This window comes from Protopterus annectens, chromosome 4.part1 (genome assembly GCF_019279795.1).
Source record: "Protopterus annectens isolate FY-2018-M chromosome 4.part1, PAN1.0, whole genome shotgun sequence".
Lineage (NCBI taxonomy): Eukaryota > Metazoa > Chordata > Ceratodontiformes > Protopteridae > Protopterus > Protopterus annectens.
The window spans coordinates 979,051,329-979,072,955 of record NC_056734.1 but is presented as its reverse complement, the minus strand read 5'-3'; the positions used below and the strand labels follow the sequence as shown (position 1 = coordinate 979,072,955).

General features: G+C 46.0%; 1 protein-coding gene and 1 non-coding gene across 2 annotated transcripts in view; both read right to left on the bottom strand.

Annotated features, from left to right (window-relative positions):
* NCL (nucleolin) overlaps window positions 1–21,627 on the bottom strand; it is a 584,816-nt gene that overhangs the window by 136,164 nt on the left and 427,025 nt on the right. The gene's annotated exons all lie outside the window — the stretch shown is intronic.
* LOC122801456 lies at window positions 799–878 on the bottom strand. Its single transcript, XR_006364732.1, has one exon. It is a non-coding gene; the product is annotated as a small nucleolar RNA SNORD20 (small nucleolar RNA).

Below are 21,627 nucleotides of genomic sequence, written 5' to 3'. Positions count from 1 at the left end.
TATACTATGCCATTATTTAAGAAAAGTAATAGTTTATTTTCTTAAATAATGTCATGGTATAATAGCAATAACCCACTTTTGGGTGTGGGTAATGGTGTATTTACCCACGGTTGGCTTTGTTTGGTCCCTCGGCCCTCAGGACCAAACCATGCCAACCGTGGGTAAATCCAGCATTACCCACACCCAGGCGTGGGTTATTGCTATAAGGATCCCTAGAGAACAAAATATTTCAGTGTATGGCTTCTGAATGTTCACGACTTTTTACATTTTTCTTTTTCAAGTCTTTATGGATTCACTCAGGCCAATAAAGCCAAACCTGACTAGCTGTGGACAATATTGCATTAAGTTCACTCATCAGTTTAACACCTTCCCATTCTCATGGCTTTAATGTTCATGACAGACTGATTACTTTGAAGTCTTTCCAGAAAATTTCCTATTCTCTGAAAACTTAACTTCAGATACCCGCTTAGTAAAATTAGCAGAAATAGCTTCATATCCCCGGAAGGTTTATCACAGGATAACTCACCTTGGAGCATTAAACCCTTCAATACAAGTTTATTCCATTTTCTAGCCCCCCCTCCAGATGTCTTGCATATTTTGAACTCCTGACTTCAGATGCTGAGAATCTGAACACCATCCATAAGACTCATAACAGAGACCTTGCAGACATTACCACAGTGAAAATGGGTCAAAACGTTCTCTGGTTGATGGTAAGTACATTTCAGAATGTTCAAAGCAGCCAAATTCTTCTATACCTAAAAAGGACTAGAACATTAAAAAGTACAAGATGTTAAGGAACTGGATCAGTACTTGACTATCTAGAGGAAGTACTATAGCAAGATTCATCAGATTTTCAGACAATCATTTCATCATTTCCAGTTCACAAAACAAACTAGTCGGACACATTACGCTAAACTACTTGAGTCATGAAAAAAAGTAAAGTTTTACATAAAAATACAAAACGCAGAAAATACCTGGTTTACAAAACTAGTACATTCAGAATGTTGCATTTAACACTCACTTCAGAAAAACACCAGGAGATGCTGGTGATCTGGGGACCGGGGTCCACTACAGATCAAGGTAGACAATGAACAAGATTAAGACATGGACTGTACACAGCTGCTAGTCATGGCCATCAGCTTTATAGGTGAATGTAAATGTACACTCATGGATCAAGATTCAAAAGAAAATAGTTGTGTAAAATCTTAGCATAGCCATAGATGTCCTCTTCCATGCTGCAGTATTCTTGGTGTGGGATTGCCTGCCTCAGGCAACTCGAACATCAGCCCCTATACAAAACTTCAGATTGGCTGTTGAATTTGCATTGGATGTCACACACAGGACCATAAACCAGGGATCTTAAATGTGATGTCTGCACACACAGACCTCAAAGTACAGTTGTGTACACTTACCATAAATGTAGATGTTAAGAGTGTATTCACTGTTGCAGTCATCACATTTGGATTACCTGCCTGCAGGTAGCCCTCAGCCAGCCTGAATACCAGAGCAATTATATGGTATGGAACACCCCCAGCAAAAAGCAAATACACATGATATAATATATGCCAAACAAGGAAAGGTAAAAGTCAAGAGAAGTCAGGGGGCTGGAGGGAGGGTAACCAGGACTGCAACAGTGAATACACTAACATCTACATTTATGGCAAGTGTACACAACTGTACTATGTTCTTCGTATTTCACTGTTGCAGTCATCACATTTGGGTTGATCCCCAAAGCTAAGGAAGGGTGGAAGTAGGTAAAGAGCATAAGGGTTTGAAATCAGGCCCTGTAAAACTGCTGTGGCAAGTCCAGCTCTGGGTTTAGAAAAGATAGGCAGATGGTAATGCTTAGTAAAAATATATACAGAGCTCCAGGTTGCAGCTTCCAGGATGTCCCTGGTAGGGACACCTCTGAGAAATGCTGTAGAGGTAGATGCAGCCTTGGTGGACTGTGATCTTATCCCCTGTGGGGTAGGTTTTTCCATGGTGCTTGTAGCAGAAATGAATGCAATGGGCTATCCATTTGGAAACTGCTTGCTTTGAAAAGGCTATCCCCCTCTGCCCCTGCAACAAAGCTAACTAGCAGCTGGTCAGATTTTGAGAGGCTTGGTCCTGTTCAAATAGAATCTAAGCTGTCTGTGCACATCCAAAGAATGCAGTATCCTTTCCCCTTTATTTTGAGGATTAGGGAAAAAAGTAGGCAAATGAATGGACTGGTTTAGAGTCACACTAGACACCACACCTTGGGCATAAAGGATGAGTTGGTCCTGAGGGGAAACCCTGTCCACATGGAAGACAATGAAGGGTTCTACTGCCATGAGGGCCTGCAGTTCCAGACACACTTCTTGCTGAAGTGATGGCTAGAAGGAAGGCTGTTTTCCAAGAAAGGAATTTCAACTCTGCTGTAGCAGCTGATTCAAAGGGGGGGGGGGGGGGGGGAGTTTTTCTAATACAAAGTTAAAGTCCCAGGCTGGAGTGGGAGCTCTCTTGAAGGGGGGGGGGTCTTAGATTTTTAGCCCCTCTATGGAATTGCTTTAGCAGGGGATGAGAAAAGAGGGGTGGCTCAGTATTATAATATGCTGAAATGGCAGAGCCATGGAATCTTAACTGAAAAGAAAAATAGGCCTTTGTGGAGCATTTCTGTTAAATCTAGAACACGAGGTAAGCTCGGCACCGTTGTGCCCATCCCCCGAGCCTGGCTCCAGGAATAGTATCTTTTCCACTTTTCTGAATAGGATTTTCTAGTATAAGGCCTCCATGCCTCAAGAATGACATCCAGCACCTGCTTACTAAGGGTTGCTAGAGGTGAGCTCAGGGAATTAGCCAGGCTGCAGGGTTCAGGGTTTGACGCAGCGGGTGCAGAATCTGGTCCGCCTGCTGGGACAGCATGGAAGGGGTCTGAGGCAGGTGCCATGATTGTAGCACTGTCGGACTGCGCAAAAGGGGGTACCAGTGCTGGAGTGGCCAGTTTGGTGCCATGATTGTAGCACTGTCGGACTGCGCAAAAGGGGGTACCAGTGCTGGAGTGGCCAGTTTGGTGCAATCAGTATTGTCCTTGGCTTGCCCTGTTATCTTTATTAGAACCTTCGAGAGGAGAGGCAGAGGGGGAAGGCATAAACTGAGAGGCTTTCCCAGGTAAAGGACAGGGCATCCACTTTCCAAGCTTGACTGTGGGGAGTTCTGGTGCAGAATTTGTTCAATTGGTAGTTCTGAGAGGAGGCAAACAGGTCTGCCTCTGGAGCACCCCATTTGTTCAAGAGCTTGAATATTTTTGATTCCAGTTTCCATTCGTGTGGGTCCATGAGAGTGCTGCTTAAGTCGCTTGCCAGTGAATTTAGTTTGCCTGGCAGGAAATGAGCTTGTAGGTTCACTTGGTAGCTCAAGGCCGTGTTACACAGAGCCATGGCTAGTCTGCAGAGTGGGTAGGAACAGGTTCCCCCCGCTTGCTTATGTACCACATAACTGTGGTGTTCTGTTTTCACCAATAGTTGTCCTGTAAGAAAGGTCTTTGAAGGCTGTCAGAGCATTCTGTACAGTTAACATTTCTTTTTGGTTGATATGCAGATGCACCTGTTTTGCGTTCCATTTGCACAGAATGCACTGCCCTGCCATGTCTGTCATGCACAGTCTCATGCATCTGGGCGGTAGGGGGTAGAGTGAAAGGGAGTCCCTTGTGGTGGTAGCAGGCCTCTGCCCACCAAAGGAACTTTGTCCTTGGACAAGGAATGATGGGAATCTGTTTCCAGGTCCTAAGAACGTTGACACCATAGACATCTTGGAAACCAGTGAAGTTTCCTCATATGCAGTCTTGCATATGGAATTAACAGAATGCAAGATGCCCTGAACCCCAGGGCTTGCAGGATTTTCCTTGCAGATAGCTGGGTTTTTGTGGCCAATAGTTTGAAGTAGGTTGTTAAACTTGTTTCTCTGGTGTGAGGAATGACATCTGAGAAGTTGTGTTCAAGCTTGCTCCCAGGAATACAAATCTGTTGACAGGGTAACAGGTGTGATTTCCTCTCGATGGTGTCCCCAGTGATGTTAGAAGTTTCTTTACAAATCCCAGGTCTTACAACAGCAAGTCCTAACTCTCTACCTGAATCAGGCAATTGTCCAAGTATGGGTAAATGTGAGTTTTTCACTGCCTGCAAAATGCAATGGCTGAAGCTAGGCACTTTGTGAATACCCTGGGCGCAGTAGATAAGCCAAAGGCAAGCACAGAGAACGGATATGGAGCCTGCCCTGAAACGTAGGTATTTTCTGCAAAACTCCCTTATTGGGATGTGCAGGTAAGCTTCTTTAAAGTCTAGGGTTGCCAGCCAGGCATCCTTGGCTAGCATAGGAAGAAGCGGTTGCATTTTGAATTTTAGAACCACCAGAAAGGTGTTGAAAATAGACAGGTCGAGGATAGGATGCCAGTTTTCTTTTCTGGGAACCAGGAACAGTCTTGAATAAAACCCTTATCTCCTTTGTTCTGCTGGGACAGGTTGAATGGCCCTGATACGGAAGAGAGAGCAATTGCTTTTGGACCTCCGTCCACTGATTTTGGGGGGGGGGGGGGGTCTGGCCATACACTTGGGATGGGAGTGAGTGGAAGTGGAATCTGTATCCTAGGGAAACAGTTTAAAACCCATTTGTCTTGGGTAATGAGTTCCCGGTTTTTTGCATGCAGGGCGAGCATTCCTCCTAAGGGAGTAAGTAGTTGAGCAAGGCTTGGAAGAGTTAAGGATAAGTCATTGTGCCATTTTTCCATAGCAGGGTGGCTTACTACTCCCTGCTTTGGAAGTGGGAGCCCCCCCATTGCTTAGATCTGTGCACAGCCTGGGACTGAAGTCTTGGTGATCTGCTGCTCCTGGGCCTGGACTGAGAAGGCCTAGAAGGGACCGGAAAGGACCAGTTCTTTGAAGGCCAATGCCTACTCAATTTAGGTGGCTGAGAAATCTAACAGTTTGCATAGATTTAGCTTTTTCCTCCATCCTTTTGAGGACTTCTGCTTTGTTGCCAAAAAGGAGCTCTTGGTTTAAGGGTGCATAAAGTAATTTAGCTTTAACATGATCTGGCAAGTTGTGTTCCTTAAGCCAAGCATGCCTTCTAAGTAGACCCCAGTGACAGCAGCCCTGCAAGATGCTTCTAAAGCATCAAAACCACATTGCAAAATAGGTTTACCAACTTGGTCAGCAGAACGCATTGAGCCTTGTAAATCTTTGTGTTCAGCAGTTAGGAATCAACAGAAGTAGTCTCATAATATGCTGCTGATACTTAACATATGCAAATGTCAATTTAAAGCCCTAATGGCCAAAGCAGCAGAAGTGTATAACTTCTTACCCAATCTGTCTAGTCCCTATCAGAAGGGGTAGGATTTTTGGCAGTAGTAGCCTTAATGCCTTTTGGTCCTTAGGAAATGTTCTCTGGATCCGCAGTAGGACTCTGGAAGAGGAATTTGAGAGAGAGTCAGGTACTCTAGTACCGGTCAGGTTTCCTGGGAGTTGGGAGGCAAGGTATCTGGGGTAATGCTGGATTCCAAGAAAACTTCCACAATCTCCCAAACAGGAGGGATAGCTAGGAGGCCTGTGTTGAGACAGGTTTAAAAATTCCCTAAGCCTCTTTTTGGCCTGAGAATAGTGCTGGCTTTCCTAGTGGAAAAGCTCCCTAAGGGTATGCAAGGTTTCACCAAAAGAAAAATCTTCGAGGGGAAGCAGAGGGAATGGAATCCTCTGCATCAGAATCCTCATAAGTAGATAAGGGTAAATCTTGGTAGTCAAAAGGAACAGAGGTATCAGATTCCTGATCAGAAGAATCAGAAAGAAAATCAGTTCTAGGTCTCAGAGGGGGAAGGCTGGCTTCCCCTAATTAAGGCAACAAGGTCTTCAGCCATTTTAATAATTTGTTTTTCAGACATATGGGCCTGAGAATGCGCTTTGGTAGTCTGTTTCCTAGGCGCAGTGCGAGCTTTAGGCCTCAGGAATTTGGTACTTGGCTTGAAAGACAATCGTCTGTTTAATATGAAAATCAGTAGGCCTGAACACACCCTCAGAAGCTGGTGCCTGCACAGCAGCTCCGGACCCATCCAAGGTAGAGACATCCGCAGATTCCATAGTCGGAAGTATCTCTCTGCATACCGGACTCTGAATGGGTCTCAGTAGAGGCTTGCAAATCTGTAATAGCAGGTATCAGGGGCTGTAAAAGCACCTCAGAGTACCAGCGGACTGGCGACTAGCTTAACGGAAGCATCATATGCAGTTTTGGACCTATGCGGTCTGTCTTTATCCTTACTTTTTTCGGGAAAATGGTAGTCAGATGGCTTAACGAAGCCATTTCAGAGTACGGAGATAGAGAATGAAAGTACTTAGCTACAAACAGCCAGATGATGAATAGTTCGGGCGTTGAAAAAGGCACAAAACAGACAGTGAGGGACGCCATGGTCTGGGTGTAAACAGGTGACGCAGCAAGAATGTAAATCTGAGGCATTTGCTAGGCAAGACAATTGTTAATTTTTTCTGACATTGGTTAGAGCAAGAAAAAAGGGTCCCCAATGGGGTACTTACCTTTTTGAAGACTTTGGGTCTGTAACTCAAACGAAAATTTTAGGAGCCTGCCGATCGGCACTTGCGAACTGCTTCTGGACCCTCACGTCAAGAAAGACTGATGTAATGGTATCGGCTGCATGTTTTATACCCCTGACGTCATAGAAGCGACAGCATCAGAGGCAGAAACCCGAAGACTCCGGTATTCAGGCCGGCTGAGGGCTACCAGCAGGCAGATAACCCGAATGTGATGACTGCAACAATAAAACACGAAGAACATCTTGTAAGCCCAACAGGACTGGTCCCAATAGAGTAGCCAGTGATGTCAGCAATAGGATTACAGAGCCATTACCTGGTTAAACTGGTCACAGGGAAGGGTATGGCCACCAGGAGACATAAAAGGTCAGTAATGAGAAAGATAAGGGGGTTGGGTGCGTGGGAAGGAATGCTGCAACATGGAAGAGGACCATCTATGGTTATGGTAAGATTTTTACACAACTATTCTAGGTCCTTCTGTTCCAGTATTCTTGGTGTGGGACAGTACCACAGCTTGGAAGGAAGAAAGGGAGGAGGTAGAGGAACCAGATTCAACAAAGCCCTGCAGAACTGCTCTGGCAAAACCTACAAGTGGCTCTGGAGATATTTTCACCAAACACTACAAGTTAGACTAAGTGCGGATGGTGGACCAAGTGGCTGCTTCCAGGATGGATGCAGTTTGTCCAGGCCTTTTAGGAAGGCTCTGGAGGCTGTTACTGCTCTGGTAGTGTGAGCTTTTACACCCTGTGGGGAGTGTTTTTGCCATGGAGAGAGAGTAACAGGCAAATAATTTTTCTAATCCAACATGCGATGGTTTGTTTGGAGACTGCCTTGTGCCCAGGGCTGGAAGGAAATAGAGCTGACTGGATTTCCTTCTGGATTTTGTTTTGTCTAGGTAAAACCTTACCTATCTGTGTACATCTAGGGAGTAGAGTATCCTCTCACTTTCATTTGTAGGAGGGGGAAAGGTGGGTAGATGAATGGATTGGTTTAGGGACAGATCACTAACCACTTTCAGCATAAAGGAAGAGTTGGTTTGTAGGGTTACCCTGTCCTTGTGAAAGGTAGTATATGGTGGGGCAGGACATTAGGGCCTGTAATTCTGATACCCTTATGGTTGAAGTTAAAGCCACTAGCAGAACTGTCTTCCATTAGCACATTTGCAGTGTGGCCATACCTTCAGGCTCAAAAGGAGAGTTTTTCAAGGATGAAATTCAGGTCCCAGGGTGGTGGGATGGGTTTTCTTGGTGGCCTGATGTGCAAGACCCCCTTTAAGAATAGCTTAACATCGAGCATGGGTAGTAGCGGGGGGGGGGGGGGTCGTCCAGAGGCAGGCTGAGACTGCTAAAAGGTGGACTTTCAGAGTACGAAAGCCCCCCACCTTAACTAGTTTACACACAATCAAGAACTAGGGGTGGATCTGCAAAGCATGGATCCCTGCCCTTGCCCAGACACCATTTGGAAAATCTCTCATTTAGCTAAGCAAGACTTCGCTGTAATAGGTTTCCTGTCATCTGAGTAGTGGTGCCTGAAGGGAATTAGAAGTTTATCACCCACTGTGTCAGTCTCAACATTTGCAAGTGCGGCTGAATGAGAGTTCCCTTCTGTTGTGTCAGAAGGTCCACCTTGTGGGGGTAACTTGTGGTGACTGCACTTGGCTAGATTGAGAAGCAGGAGGAAAGTACAGTTGTGTACACTTACCATAAATGTAGATGTTAGAGTATTCACTGTTGCAGTCATCACATTCAGGTTATCTGCTTGCAGCAGCCCTCAGTCGGCCTGATCAACAAAGTCTTGGGTCCTGCGTCGGTTGCAGTCTCCTCTTCCATGACGTCAAGGGTATAAAAACATGCAGCCGACGCCATTACATCAGTTTCTTGCCCCAGATGTCAGGTGCCCCTTTAATGGGAAGCAATTCTATATTAGGGGTCGCACAGTGGAACTCTGGTCCGCTAATGATTGGCAGGTTTTTATGGAGTCGAGTTGCCAGCCCGACGCTCAATCTTCAACGAAGGCACACCCATTCAACCCATGTCTTTCGAACGCCCAGTCGACTGTGGGGAGGACATGCAGACTCCACACAGAAGGCACTCCCAACCCAAGCCGAGATTCGAACGGGAGAACCTCTTGCTCCTATATATATTATACATATGCAATTCAGATACTCTTCTTGCTGAAGTGATTGCTAAAAGGAAGGCTGTTTTCCAAGAAAGGAATTTTAAATCTGCACTAGCAGCTGGCTCGAAAGGAAGAGTTTCCACACACACACACACACACACACACACACACACACACACACACACACACACACACACACACACACACACACAATAAAAAGCAAATACACCAAAAAGCTTTTAAGCATAGTAAAGGAGAGTAGAGGTATAGCCAAAAGTAGTAAGGGGGCTGGAGGGAGGGTAACCAGGACTGCAGCAGACGTCATTACATCAGTTTTTCTTGCCCCATATGGCAGGTGCCCCACTAATTGGAAGCAATTAAATCTATAAATATATAAGGTTATACCTCCCAACAAAAAATAAATACACCAAAAAGCTTTTAAGCAGATCAAAGGAGAATAGAGATAAAGCCAAAAGTAGTAAGGGGCTGGAGGGAGGGTAACCAGGACTGCAACAGTGAATACACTTGGTACATCTACATTTTTGGTAAGGGTACACAACTGTACTAGGTTCTTTGTGTTTCACTGGTGCAGTCATCACATTTGGGTAGATTCCCAAAGCAAGGATGGGAGAAGGAATTTGGATAGTATTAGGACCAGCTATAAGGCCCTGCAAAACTGCAGCGGCAAAGCCAGCCCTGGATTTAGAGAAAATTGGCAAATGGTAATGCATCTTGAAAGTGCATCAGAGACTGATATCCTTCAGAGGGGACTCACGGAAACTGATAGCTGGTGCCAGAGCCACGGCCTGAAGTTAAACGCCAAAAAATGTATTGTCATACCCTTCGGGAAAAACAAGGTAACCCCATGCTACCGTATAGGTGGCAATCCTCTAAGCACAGAAGAGGTTATCAGGGACCTGGGGACCCAGGTTGACAGTGGCCTTTCTTTTGACACTCACGTTGCTAAAGTGGTTAGAAAGACCTTCTACATTGCCCACCTGATCATGAAGGGATTCACATCCAGATCTAGTGAGGTAATTGTTCCCCTGTACTCTTCACTTATCAGATCAATGATAAGAGTACAATGCCCCATTCGGGATGCATCTCACCCGACATCTGCAGCAATTGGAGAGACCCCAAAAGTCCCTCACCAAAAGGATAAAGGGACTTCAAAATCTGTCATATGCTGCCAGATTGAAGAAACTCCAGCTCTATTCAGTCGCATACCGTCTGCTCAGAGGTGACATGTGCCTGACGTACAAGGCCATATCCAACCAGGAATTAATGGACATGCTCCACCTCAAAAAAATCCAAATCCACCAGAACCACTAGAGCAAGCGACTTAAACCTTAGCACGGATATAAACAGGACGTGCTGGAGGGATAGATTTATCACTCAGAGACTCCCTATGCTGTGGAATAAAATCCCGGTCCATGTGAGGCAGAGCACCTCGCTGGCTCTGTTCAAGAGAAATCTTGACCTATGGATGGGAGATCATAGATTTACCCCAGGAATCATCTCTGTGTCACTGCTGGACAGAGGCACAACAAACTAATGGGCACAGTATTTTTTTCATATAAGGGGTGGCGTAAGCCACAAAACTCTGGGCTAGACTTATAAATGCCTTAGGGCAGATAGTCTAGTATAAACCTATGAACCTAAGTATGCACAGAACTCCAGGTAGCAGCTTCTAGGATGTCCCTGGTAGGAATACCTCAAAGGCAGTAAAGGTAGATGCTGCCCTGGTTGAATGGGCACTGATCCCATGTGGGATAGGTTTTCCATGGTGCTTATAGCAGAAATGAATGCAATGGCCGATCCAATTAGAAATTGGATGCTTTGAAATAGCCTTGCCCTCTGCCCCTGCAGCAAATGCCACCAGCAGTTGTTCAGATTTCCTTTGAGGTTTAGTCCTGTCCAAGTAAAATCTAAGTCGTCTGTGCACATCTAAGAAGTGCAGGATCCGTTCCCCTTTGTTCTGTGGATTAGGAAAGAAGGTTGGCAAATGAATAGACTGATTAAGAGCCATACTGGATACCACATTGGGCATGAAGGGATTGGTCTTGTGGGACACCCTGTCAGGATGAAAGATTATGAAATGCTCCACTGCCATAAGGGCAGGAAGTTCAGATACTCTTCTTGAAGTGATCGCTAAAATACTCTTCATGCTGAAGTGATTGCTAAAAGGAAGGCTGTTTTCCAAGAAAGGAATTTTAAAACTGCACTAGCAGCTGGCTCGAAAGGAGGAAGAGAGTTTCTCAAATACAACGTTAGGTCCCAGGCGGGAGTTGGGGCTCTCCTGGGTGGTCTTAAAATTTTGGCCCCTCTGAGGAACTGCTTGAGCAGTGGATGAGAGAAGAGGGGAGGTTCTGTGTTATAATGAGCTGAAATGGCTGAGGTTTGAATTTTGGAGGAAAAAGAAAGGCCCTTGTGAAGCATCTCAGTTAAGTATTGCAGAATTTGAGGTAAGTTGGGTGCTGCTGTGCTCATCCCTTGAGATTGGCTCCTTGCACAGAATCTTTTCCATTTTTCAGCATAAGATTTTCTAGTACTAGGCCTCCTCGCCACTAAAATGATATCCATCAGTGGTTTCCTGAGGGATGGTCAAGGAGAGATTAGGTAATTAACTAGGCTGTTAGGTTCAGGGTTTGAAGCTGAGTGCAGAATCTGGTTCTTCTGCTGAGACAACAGGGTAGGTGTCTGAAGGAGGTGCCATGGGGCCATCAGTGACACTGATGGTAAACAGGGGGTACCCAGCACTGGCGTGGCCAGTCTGGTGCAATCAATAAAGTCCTTTGTTTGTCCTGTTTGATCTTTAGTAGTACTGTGGAGATGAGAGGCAGAGGAGGAACGGCCAACTGATTTTTTCCAACTGAAGGACAGAGCATCCACTTTCCAAGCTTGTTTGTGGGGAGTCCTTGCGCAAAATTTGTCTAAGTGATGGTTCTGGGTGGGGGGGGGGGGGAGATGCAAACAGGTCTATATCTGGGCTCCCCCCATTTGCTTGTCATGTTGAAAATCCAAATACCACTTGTGTGGGTCCATGAGGTTTCTGCTTAGTCCGTCTGCCAGTGTATTTAGTTTTCCTGGCAGGAATTGAGCTTGTAGATTCACTTGGTAGCTCAAGGCTGTGTTCCACAATGCCTTGTCTAGTCTGCAGAAGGGGGTATGAATGTGTACCCCCTGCTTGTCTATGTACCATATAACCGTGGTGTTGTCAGTCATTACCATTAGTTGTCCTGGAAGAATGTGGTCCTTGAAGGCTGCCAGCATTCTGTACAGCTAACATTTCTTTTTGATTGAGATGCAGGTGCACTTGACTTGGTTCCATTTGCCCTGAATGCACTTCCCTGCCAGGTTAGCCCCCGCCCCCCCCACCATGCATAGTCTGATGCGTCTGTTAGGGTTTGGGTGGCAAAGGGTAGTGTGAATGGTAGTCCCTTGTTTTGGTGGCAGGCCTCTGCCCACCAAAGGAACTCTAGGCACAGGCAAGGTATGACAGGAATCATTGCGTCTAGATCCCGAGAATGTTGACACCATAGGCTTTTTAGACACCATTGTAGTTTCCTCATATGCAGTCTTGCATATGGAATTAGAAGAAAGCAGGAGGCCATGAACCCCAAGGCTTGTAGTATTTGCCTTGCAGGTTGTCAAATGAATTTGTTTCTCTGGCGTGAAGAAAGCCATCTGGGAAGTTGTATTTAAGGTTGCTTCCAGGAATATAATTTGTTGACAGAGTACCAGGTGTGATTTATTTTCGTTTATGGTGTACCCCACACAAATTATCACCCTTTGTACAAAGGGCAGAGGATGCAGAAGTATGTCCTGGCTTTCTGCCTGAATTAGACAATGGTCCAGGTATGGGTATATTTGAATATTTCTTTGCCCGCAAAATGCAATGACTGGAGTTAGGCACTTTGGCTTATCGACTGCACCCCAGGGTATTCACAAAGGGCAGTGCAGAGAACTGACTGTGTGTAGCCTGCTTTGAAGTGTAGTTATCTGCAAGATTCCCTGATTGGGATGTGCAGGTATGCTTTTAAATCTAGTGTTGCCAACCAGGCATCTTTGCCTAGCATAGGAAGCAACTGGTAAAGAGTCAGCATCTTGAATTTTGGAATCCCCAAAAAGGTGAGTAGACAGGTCCGTGATAGGACACCATGAATTGTCTTTTCTGGGTACCAGGAAAAGTCTCGAGTAGAAACCTTGTCCCTTTTCCTCTTCTGGTAAAAACTGAATAGCCCCCATGCTTAAGAGAAAGTACTTGCTTTTGGGCCTCTGCCCACTGATTTGGGGGGTAGATCTGGCCACCTGCTTGGTGTTGGTAACATGTGTGGAAGTGAAACTGTATCCCTGGGACACAGTACTTAAAACTCATTTGTCCTGGGTAATTTGTTCCCAGTTCTTTGCATGAAGAGCAATCTATCCCCCCAAAGGGCAGTCAAGTTAAGAAGTGCTTGGAAGTTTTAAAAAGAAGTCAGAGACAGTTTACCACAGGGGGAGATTTGGAAGTGGAGGCCCCCCACTGCTCAGTCCTGTGCATACCCTGGGACTGCAGCCTGGGAGCGCTGCTGGATTAGGGTTTAAAACGAGGTCTGGAAAAGGCAGGAAAGGACCAATTCTTGGAAAGCCAATGCCTACTAAATCTTGGAGGCTGTCAGTATGCAAAGATTTAGCTTTTTTCTCCATCTTTTTAAGAACTTGTGCTTCATGCCTAACAGGCGGTACTGGTTTAAGGGAGCATCCAGTAATTTTGCTTTAACATAATCTGGCAAGGATTGCTCCTTAAGCCAAGCAAGCCTACAGACCCAGTTACAGCAGCCCTGCAAGATGCCGCTAGACAATCAAAACCACATTGCAAAGTATGTTTTCCAACTTGTTCAGCAGAATGCATTAAATCCTGTAAATCCTTACTTTCAGCACAATCAGGAATCATTTTCTGTTTAAGCAATCCAACAATATGCCGATACTTTTAACATATGAAACTGGCAGTTTAAGGCCCTAATGGCAAGGTTGCAGAAGTGTACACCTTCTTACCCCATCTACCAGCGCCCTGGAGTCTCTATCAGAGGGGCAATAGTAGCTTTAATGCCCTTGGGTTCCTGTGAAATGGTCAGGATCCGCAGTAGGATTTTTGAAAAGGAAACTGAGAGTCAGGAACCCTGTAATGTCTATCAGGTTTTCTGGGAGCAGGAGGTAAACAGTCAGGGGCCAAGCAAGATTCTGAAAAGGCATCAATAATGTCTAGTACAAATCCCTAAGCCTCTTTTTAGAATAAGAGAAATCCTGACTTTCCCAACGAAAATGCTCCCCAAGAGTATGCCAGGTTTCACAAAGAGACAGATCCTCTGGGGAGGAAGCAGAGGGAATAGAGTCCTCAGCATCAGAATCCTCATAGGTAGATAAGGGTAAATCTTGGCCATCAGAAGAAACAAATTTCAGATTCCTGGTCAGAAGTATCATAAGCAAACTCAGTCCTAGGTCTCAGACGGGGAAGGCTGGCTTCCCCTGATTAAAGTAATAAGGTCTTCAGTCATTCTTATGTTTTTTCTTAGGCACAGAGGCCTGTCCATGCGGTCTAGGAGTTTGTTTTTTAGGCATGGCTCGAGTTTTAGGCCTTAAAGATGGCGTCAGTTTAATATGCAAGTCTGTAGGCCTGAATACACCCTCAGAAGCCGGTGCCTGCACAGTGGCTCTGGACCCATCAAAGGTGGAGACATCTGCAGATTCCTAAGATGAAGCATCTCGCGGCATACCGGACTCCGAATGGGTCTTAGTAGAGGCCTGCGAATCTGAAGTAGCGGGTATCAGGGGCTGCGAAAGCTTCTCCGAGTACCAGCGAACTGGCAACTGGCTTAGAAGTATCGTCGGCAGCCTTAGACCTAGGTGGCCTGTCTCTCTGCTTTTTTTTTTAGAATGTCTGTAGTCGGGTAGCTTACCGAAGACTTGTCTGGATAACTGAACCTAGCGCCAAAATATTTAGAAGTGAAAATATACTGACGGATAGTTTGTGGTTTAAAAAGGCACAAAACGAACGGCAAGGCACATCATGGTCAGGGCCTAGGCAAGGAATACAGTACGAATAAAAATCTTTGAGGTATTTCCTTTCCAAAAGAAATGCAATTTACTTTTACTGACATCGGTTTAGAGCAAGAAAAAGTTTCCCCAACGGGGTACTTGGCTATTAGTTGAAGAATTCGGTTCTGAAACCAAAATTTCAGGAGTCTGCCGACTGGCACTTGCAAACTGCTTCTGCTTCAGGCACCACACGGCAAGAAAGACAGATGTAATGGCGTCAGCTGCATTTTTATACCCCTGACTACCTGACATCACAGAAGAGGAGACCGCAACTGACGCAGGACTCAAGACTTTGTTAATCAGGCCAACTGAGGGCAACCAGAAAGCAGATTACCCCACTGTAATGACTGCAACAGTGAAACACGAAGAACATCCAGTGCTGTCTTGGCCAGTAGGGGGTCACCAGCAAGATTTTTGGTTTGTCTCTCCTGATTTTCAGGAGGGCTTTTTGAATTAATGGAAAGGGTGGAAAGGCTAAGAAACCTCACCTTCCAAGAAATGCTGACTGGGTCTACTCTCAAAGCTAGCGGGGGTGGGTTTTGGAGCAGAAAGTCTGCAGTTGTCTGTTCTGGGGGGAGGCAAACAAATCTACTTGGTGTGCCCCACCAGTGGACAATATCTAGAAATACATTCCTGTCCAGCCTCCACTCAATTTGGAGAGGATGCCCTGCTGAGATGGTCTGCTTGTTTGTTGTCCTGCGAGGGGATGTAGGATGCCTGCAGAAACGAGTTGTGTTGTGAGGCCAAGTCCCAGATTAGCAAGATTAGTCTGCAAAGGTTGTATGCTTTTGCCCCTCCCTGCTTATTAAGGTACCACATAACTGTGATGTTGTCTGTTATTTGGAGAACACCTGGTTGTAAGACAAGGAAGGCTTTCAGTGCCAGACGGAATGCTCTCACTTCCCTCACATTGAGGTGTTCTTTACGGAACGGTGCCACTTTGCTTGAACTCTGTAGTTTTAGACATTGTGGCTCCCCAGCCTAGGTCTGATGCATGAACTGGTTTGGGGTGGGTAACTGCAGTGGAAGGCCCGGGTTCAGCTGAATTTGCTGAATCCACCATTTTAGCACAGACTGTAGGCAGGGAAAGAGTGTGATTTCTTGCTCTAAAGGGTGCTGGTGTTGTGACCATACATTTTTTTTTTAGATACCACTGCAGATTTCTCATGTGCATTCTGGGTAGTGGTAGCATGGGAATCGTGGCTGTCATTAGGCCCAGGGTTTGTAGGAATTGCCATGCAGATATCTGTTGGATCTGCAGAAAGGTTCTGAAGTGGTAGACAAGGAGATGACTGTCCTGGGGAAGAAAGACTTTCATTACGTCTGCCCTGATCCTACAACCCAGAAATATTTTGTCTTGTTCTGGGGTAAAGGAAGATGCTGGGAAAGAATAGTTGTGTAAAATCTTACCATAACCATAGATGTCCCTCTTCCATGTTGCAGTATTCATACTGTGGGACTTCCAGTCTTCAGGCAACCAGACGTCTGCTACAAAAGCAGAAGCCTGGCTGCCGTAGGTGCATGGGACGTCACATGTAGGGTAATAAATCTTTGACTATAAATGTGACATCGGCATGCACAGACTCAGACTAGACTATAAGGCCAAGGAGAAGCTAAACTTTAATGTCCCTGCAGGGCTGGAAAGGATGGCCTGCAGGAAGGGGATACATAGGAGTAGACTGAGGATACCAGGGGGTTGGAGGGTGGGATGGTATACTGCAACATGGAAGAGGACATCTACGGTTATGGTACGATTTTACACAACTATTCTGTCCTATTCCCAAGTTGCAGTATTCATACTGTGGGAGAGTACCACAGCTACGCTACGAGGAATGCTGGGAAGTGGTAGAGGATTACAGTAATCCTTGCAGGATTGCCCTGGCAAATCCTGCTCTGGCTCTAGAGACCTGGTCAAGCTTGTAGTGCTTCGTGAAGTTATGGACTGTAGACCAGGTAGCTGCCCTCCATGATGGATGATGTGTCTAGCCCTCTCATGAAGACCTTAGAGGTAGCCATGCCTGTAGAGGAATCTGCTCCCACTCCTTGAAGCAATGGTTTAGGATGCTGGGAGTAGCAAAAGGATGGATTACCTGAACGATGAAGAGATAGCTTGTTTGGAGACCGACTTGCCTAAAGCCCTGGGATGGAAGAAAATGAACAGCTGATCAGATTTTCTGAAGGACTTAGTTTTGTCCAAGTAGAATCTCAACTGTCTATGTACATCAAAGGAATGGAGAATCTTCTCCGTGGAGTTAGAAGTGGGGAAGAAGGTGGGTAGGTGAATAGACTGGTTTAAGGATAGTTCATTTACTACCTTGGGCATAAAGATGGGGTTTGTGCACAGGGTTACCCTGTCACTGTGAAAGGTGGTGTAAAGAGGGTAGGCCATGAGGGCCTGTAGTTCAGACACTCTTCGAGCAGAGGCAATGACCACTAATAGAATGGTTTTCCATGTGCACATTTGAAGAGATGTGGTGCTGGCAGACAAAAAAGGGGTAGGGGTAAGCTTTTCCAGCACGAAGTTGAGGTCCCAGGAAGGCTTGGTGGTCTGATGTGCAAGACCCCACTCAAGAAAAATTTACAAAGAAGTGATGGCTGTAAAAACAAGCATGAAGAAATGGAAAAAGGTGGACTGTGACAGAAGAATAAGCTAGCCCCTCCTTAATGAGTTCACAGGTATAGTTCAGGACAAGGGAAAGATCTGCCAGAAATGGGTCCTCGTCTCCAAGAGAACACCATCTCGAGAATCTCTGCCATTTAGACAAATTTTTTCTAGTAAATGGTTTCTTGGCCTCACTCAGGACTAATAGCACGTCTTCTGAGTAGTGTTGTCTAAAAGGGATCAAAACATTGATCAGCCAGAGTTAGGTGCAGTAAAGACAGTTGTGGGTGAAGGTGGGATCCCTGTTGCTGTGTTAACAGGGCCACCTTGCGGGGTAACTTGGGATGACTGTCCCTGGCTAGGGAACGCAGAAGGGAGAAGTACAGTTGTGTACACTTACCATGAATGTAGATGTTCACTATTGCAGTCATCACATTATCACATCTGGGTTATCCTGCCAGGGGTAGCCCACAGTCGGCCCGAACAGCAGAGGCTTAGTATTTCTGCATTGGTTGCTGTCGCTCCAGGAGAGACGTCAGGTCGTCAGTGGTATAAAGCTAGGCAGTCAATGCAACTAAAATTTTTCTTGCCCTGTCAGGAGCCCCCAATAGGGAGCTACGTTTTGGTGGAAGACCACAACCAAAAGAAAGTAAATACCAAAACATCTTTGTAAGGAGAGCGATAGAGAGATGGACAGACAAGGGGGATGGAGGGAGGGAAACCAGGACTGCAACAGTAAATACACATCTACATTTATGGTAAGTGTACATTACTGTACTATGTTCTTTGTGTTTTACTGTTGCAGTCATCACATTTGGGTTGATTGCATAAGCTGAAGGGTGGGGGCAGTCGAGACGACAGAGCTGGATAGGATGCCCTGCAAGACTTCAGGAGCAAAGCCTGCCTTGGATTTGAAGATAGACTGGTGGTAATGCTTGGTGAAGGTATGAATATATGTCCATGGCCTCCAGGATGTCCCTGGTGGGGACCCCTCTGAGAAAGGCTGCAGAGGTGGTGGATGCCCTGGTGGAATGCGTCCTGAAATGGATGCATTGTGCTATCCATCTGGAGATGGTTTGGATATGGCCTTGCCCTCTGGGCTCCGGCAGCAAAGCTGACTAGCAATTGACCAGTTTTTTCCAAAAGATTTAGTCCAGTCCAGGTAGAATCTGAGCTGTCTGTGCACATCTAGAGTGCAGAATCCTTTCCTCCTGGTTTGGTGGGTTAGGGAAAAAAGTGGGCAAATGAATGGATTGGTTAAGAGCCACACTGAACACCTTTAGGCATGAAGGATGGGTTAGTCCTCAGGGAGACTACTGTCAGCATGGAAAATGAAGGGCTCTACAGCCATAAGTGCTTGTAGCTCTGATACTCTTCTAGCTGAAATGATGACTAGGAGCAATGCTGTCTTCCAAGAGAGAAAGTTTAACTCTGCTGAAGCAGCAAGTTCAAAAGGGGGTAGGGGGAGTTTTTCCAACACAAAGTTAAGGTCCCAGGTGGGGGTAGGAGCTCTTCTGAGTGGCCATAAGTTGTCAGCCCCTCGTAAAGAGCTGCTTAAGAGGGTGTGAGAAGAGAGGTGGTTCTGTGCTGAAATGAGCAGAGATGGCTGAATCATGAATTTTAATAGAAGAGAAGGATAGACCCCTGTGTAGTAGGTCTGCCAGGTAATCCAGGGCAAGAGGTAGGGAGGGCTGTGCCACTCTAGCACACTTAGCCTGGATCGAGGTGCAAAACCTTTTAAACTTGTCAGCATTACGATTTTCTAGTGCTGTGGTGTCTGGCCTCACATATAACATTTAGAACTTGCTTGAACTGGCAGCTTGAGGAGAGGTCAAGGAATAAGCCAGGCTGCCAGGTTGAGGGCTGGCAATAGGGGATGCATGAATTCTCCATTCCACTGGGTCAGGAGTGTTGGGATCAGAGGTAGGTGCCATGGTGGCAGGAGTGACAGGCTGCACAGCAGTGGGTACCAGTGTTGGCATGGCAAGTTTGGGCAATCAGGATTGCCCTTGATTTTTCCTCCCTTATTTTGAGGAGTACCCCTGAAAGGAGTGGTAGAGGGGGAAATGCATAGACTGAAAAGTTTACCCACTGGAAGGACAGAGCATCCACTTTTCCAGGCCTTGCTGTGAGGTTTCCTGGTGCAGAATTTGCTGAGCTGATTGGAGTGGGAAGCAAAGAGGTCGACCTTCAGGGTGCCCCATTTCTGGGTAACAAGGGTGAAGGTTCTGTGGTCCAACAGGTTTCTGCTTAAGTTGTCTGCCAGAGAGTTTAGAGAGCCTGGCAGGAATTGTACTAACAAGTGTAGTTGAATGGCTGAGCCCATGTGTCAAAGGGTCATGGCGAGCTTGCAAAGAATATAAGAGAGAGTCCCTCCCTGCTTGATATACATCACTGTGGTGTACTGATCAGTAGAGGGCCCAGGGAAAGTAGGGGTCTGAAAGCTGTCAGGGCGTGCTGAACAGCTAACATTTCTTTGGTTGATGTGCAGATTATTTGATTTGGGCTCCACTGACCCCGAATGCACCTACCGTCCAGGTAAGCACCCCAAGGATAGTCTGATAAGTCTGTGGTGAGGGTCTGGGCGGCGTGGGGATGTGAGAAGGGAAGTCCCTTGTGGTAGCATGCTGCTGCCCACCAAAGAAAATCTTTCCTTACACAAGGTATCACTGGTAGAGTTTCCAGGTCTTGAGAGTGCTGACACGAAAGGCTTTTTAGGAACCACTGAAGTTTCCTCATATGCAGTCTGGCATACTGAATGAGTAAAAAAGCAAAGGGCCATGAACCCTAGAGTTTGCAGGATTTTCCTTGCAGATTCTGGATTAAGGAATGCCATCTGAGATGCTGTGTCCAGGCTTGCTCCCAAGAATACAATTGTGTGGGGACTAGTTTTGATTTCTTTTCATTGATAGTATACCCCAGGGAGTTAATAAGGTCCTTTACAAAGGTCAGGTGGTGTAGCAGCTTTTTCCTGACTGACTGCCCGAATCAGGCAGTCTAAGTATGGGGAAATTTGAATATTTCTTTTCCTGCAAAAAGCAATGACAGGAGCCAGAAATTTTGTGAAAACTCTGGGAGCAGTAAATAAGCCAAAGGGAAGTGCAGAGAACTAAAAGTGCATAGACCCTGCCTGAAATGTAGGTATTTCCTGCAGGACTCCCGGATTGGGATGTGTAAGTAGGCCTCTTTTAGATTCAGGGTAGCTAACCAAGCATCCTTGGAAAGCACAGGCAGAAGCTGCTGGAGGGTGAGCATTCTGAATTTTATCACCACAAAGGTGTTTAGAATGGATAAACCGAGGATGGGGAGCTATGTGCCCTTTTTTCTGGGTACCACGAAGAGTATGGAGTAGAAACCTTGGCCTACCTGTTCTGCAGGAACATGCTCTACTGCCATCAGAGAGCAGGGAAAGGACTTGCTTTTTGGCCTCTGCCCACTGGTTTGGAGAAAGATCTGGGAACCCTTTTGGGATTGACGATGTGGAAATAAAATTTGTATCCCTGGGACACTGTTGAGGAAGCAGCGGTCGTTGGTAATGGTGGCCCAGTTGCTTATGTGTCCTCCTAGGGGCACAAGCAGGTGGGCAGAGGGAGGGGGTGGAAGTGTAAAGTCATTCTGAGTTCTTACCATAAAGGGGTGGCTTTGCACTCCCTGTTTTTGAAGAGGAGTAACTCCAGTGCTTACATCTCTGCATTCCCTGTCTGGAGGGGAGGGGTGGTGGTGCTTTCCCTGGGTCTTGGCTGAGCTGGCCTGGAAGGGGCAGGAAAGGACGAGTGCTTGGAGGGGCAATGCCTACTGAACCTTGGTGGCTGGACCTGTAAAATGTCTATCTGCATAGATTTAGCTTTATCTTGCATCTTTTTTAAGACCTCTTCTGCCTTGGTGCCAAGTAAGTGGTCTTTGTTAAAGGGTGCGTCCAATAATTTGGATTTGACATGGTCAGTTCCTTAAGCCAAGCATGCCTTCTAAGGGCAGATCCAGTGACTGCTGCCTTGCAAGATGCTTCTAGGGCCTCAAAACCACATTGTAAGGTGCGCTTAGTTTTGTGACTTGCAGAATGCATTAACTCTTGCAACTATTTTCTGCACAAACAGGAAAATATTTTTTTGTTGGAGTTCCATGGTAAGTTGCTGATATTTCAGCATGTGGAACTGAAAATTAAATGCTCTAATAGAAAAAGTAGCAGAGGTGTATACTTTTTTTTACCCCATCTACCTAATGCTCGGGAATCATAATCTGAAAGGATGGGATTCTTAGCTGAAATTGGTCGGATTC